Here is a 3,134-nt window from a genome sequence, read left to right as displayed (position 1 = left end):
TAATGCATTTGTTGTAAAAATCTTGAAGGAAATAATATGACCAGCTTTCTTCTAGACATAGTTATGGTTCTATTTCTTCTCATTTTGGATCCAGAAGGATTTAGGTTTGAATCAAAGCATATTTTTAGCACATGATTTGTGGCAATAACATCAATAATAGTAAAAATAAGAACAACCAGGATTTCTTAAGTGTTTACCATGTGCTATAAACACTGCTAAGGATTTAATGTTTATTATGTCATTTTAATCTTCAAACAAATTTATGAGGTAGGCATTGCTCTCTCCATGTTGTAGATGACATGACTGAAAATCATAGAAGTTCAATAATTCACTCAATGTCACACAGCTAGGAAGCAGTGGAGCTATGATGCGAATCCAAGCCCAGTAGGCTCTATAGCCTCCTTTTATGCATCATGCTACATCGCCTCTACATGTTAAATGAAGTCCAACCAATGTCACTTTCCTCATCTATAAAATAGGAATAAACAAGAAAATGGCCACTTTGTGGAACTGTTTGAAGGTTAATGGAAAAGTCCTATATCAGTTCCCTTATCCTTACCCTGAAGCTTACACTGTGGGCACATAACAAATATTATGCCCTTTTGTCCTTGTCCATTTCACATCTGATTCCTGCTGCAAGATTTGATGGAAACTCACCTCAGGGTGTGATGCTCATAATCCATATTATAGCTTTGTTAAGCCTACAGTTCTCAACTTCAAACTTCCACATAGGCCCTCTACTGACATTTTCTCCAAAATCAAACCATTAGCAGTGGGTTTCTAAAAACCTTGGGAAGACTTTCCAACTCTCAGTATTAATCTTGGCTGCTAAGTTATGAATGAACCTTGATGGATTCTGAAGTTAGCTTCCTTCCATGGAGGAGGGTTGATAGAGGAGGCTGGAGCAAGTCATTTTCACATTTCAGTTGACTAGATGGAGAGAAAGCAAGAAAGTGGTATGGGTAAAGTTGTCAAAGTGACCTGTGGTGACCTGAGGTGCCAAGCCTAGGAGGAGGGTGGGTTTTCTCAAACTCTGCTCAGAAATTTCACACATTGAGGGTGGGAGGAGCAATTTGTATCTGCAAAAACAAGGGTCATGTTTGTTTTGGAAGGCACAATGTTGGACAAGAGGAAGAAGAAACATTTAATAAGTACCTACTGTGTGCCAGTAACCTTAGACATGTAATCCTATTAGATCATCAAAAAAAAAAAGGTCTATTTCACAGACAGGAAGATGATACTAACAAGTGAAATAGCTCGAGCAAGTTTATAAAGATGAGTCGGGGTCCAAGATGGGGACCTAACTCACCTAATCTAAGGTGAGGAGGTAAACTCATTTCCTCCATGGACACACCACATTTACATCTATTTATGGAGGAGTTTCTCCTGAAGAGGAGGTGAGGGCCCTCCAAATAGATTCAGCACAAGGTAAGATGCAGATACAGCACAGAGAGAGGCAAGAGAGACAGAGACCCAATAACACAGGGGATCCCACCCTCAGCATGCCAACCTCAGTGCGGAGGGATAGTTCTGGAGAGCTGTAAGCAGATTTGTCTGCCTTGAGACACAGATAAGAAGCTGCAGTTGAAAAAAGCAACCAGAAGGTAAAGTATCCACCTCTAGAACTTCCCCAAATGGAGGCGAACTACTAGATTTCTTTCTGTGTCAAGGAGCTGACAAGCACGTGGTTCACATTCCCCTCAGCCTTGATAACCTGGGCACCAGCACACCATGCATCCCACCTGCACTCCTGCACTGTCCCAGACACTGCTGACCCCACTTACCTTGTGTAGCACCCCCAAGTCTCTCACAATCCCACTCCCACCTTCTCCTCCTTCCTGCACCCTCGCATCTCTGCACCGCCCACCTGCATGCCCCCATTGTACTCTCGAGTCTCCCCTTCCCCCATTCCCACTCCTCCCCATTCCTCCTCCCCACACTCCCAGTTCCCTTATCTATACTCCCACACCCCCATATCCCTTCTCCACCATAGCTCCATTTCTCCCTGCACACCCTCATGTCCCACTGGTCCCACCTCATCCCTGGTCTGGTTGGTATCCCCCACGCACCCATGTGCCCACAAACCCTCTCTGGTACCCTCCACTCCCTTCCATAACCCCATATCTCCATGGACCAGGAAACTGGCACACTGAAAAATTCCAGTTGGAAGAAGAGGCACAAGACTCAGAAAGTGTGTTTACAGGAGATTCATGAGGTCACATAAGTGTTACCACATCAGTCCAACCAGTTCAAAACTTGTTGTCTCAGGTAGTGCATGATAAGTTAGAAAGGCCTTCTTTATCTTAGAAGCCAATGGTGTTCCAGCAGCATCACTGTGGGAGAGTTCAGAACAAAATCTTGTAGGAATGCTAACAATTAGAATTCATAAATACACCAGTAGATACTATCCATCATGGTACATTTTATGAATTAGAGGAACATAGGACAGAAACTTGGAGGGAGTTTATTTGCAAGAAACATTTACCTTCAGTGAATACAGCTTCAGATGCAAGCCTCTTTCATGTTGTATACTTGATCAAAAATGAAAATCCACACATTGCCAATTGTTGATCCTATAAGTGGAATGTAATCCTCAAATTCCTCAGGTTTGTGTGTCTGATATTCCAAAGTCTGCTTTCATGAAGCGGGACCTAGATGCTCTTGCATTTGGGACCCACTACAACATCGCCTTTATCCACCCAGACACTCAGTGGAGCCTTTCAGTGGAGCCTTTCAGTGGAGCCTTTCAGTGGAGCCTTTCAGTGGAGCCTTGAACCTCTGTGTAAACAAGTATCAGGCTTGCTTATGTTGCATGAGTCATGAAAAGTTGTAGATATTTACTCTAAATCTTATGTAATTAATCTTGCTGCTGAAAAAACATACCCTAACCTAGATATCACAGTGGCCCAGACCCATCAGCACTTCTCACAGCATTTCATGGGTGTTGTGAGGTGCAGTAATCTGGAGATACAGGAGATATCCTGGACAGCATATGGTGGGCTGAGGTGCATGGGCTGCTGGTAGTGAATGATGCAGATAGCATCATGGGTAATATTTCCCTGTCAAACATTCTACAGATTCTTTTCCCTGTCAAACATTCTACAGATTCTTATACTCACACCTGCAGGTGTTAA

The 3,134-nt window shown here is 43.2% G+C and overlaps 1 pseudogene; it reads left to right on the top strand.

Annotated features, from left to right (window-relative positions):
• Positions 1-1,731: 1,731 nt before the first annotated feature.
• LOC125163857 (5'-AMP-activated protein kinase subunit gamma-2-like) lies at positions 1,732-3,134 on the top strand (annotated as a pseudogene).

This window comes from Prionailurus viverrinus, chromosome A1 (genome assembly GCF_022837055.1).
Source record: "Prionailurus viverrinus isolate Anna chromosome A1, UM_Priviv_1.0, whole genome shotgun sequence".
Lineage (NCBI taxonomy): Eukaryota > Metazoa > Chordata > Mammalia > Carnivora > Felidae > Prionailurus > Prionailurus viverrinus.
The sequence above is the reverse complement of the archived record's forward strand: the minus strand, read 5'-3'. Positions and strand labels throughout refer to the sequence as shown.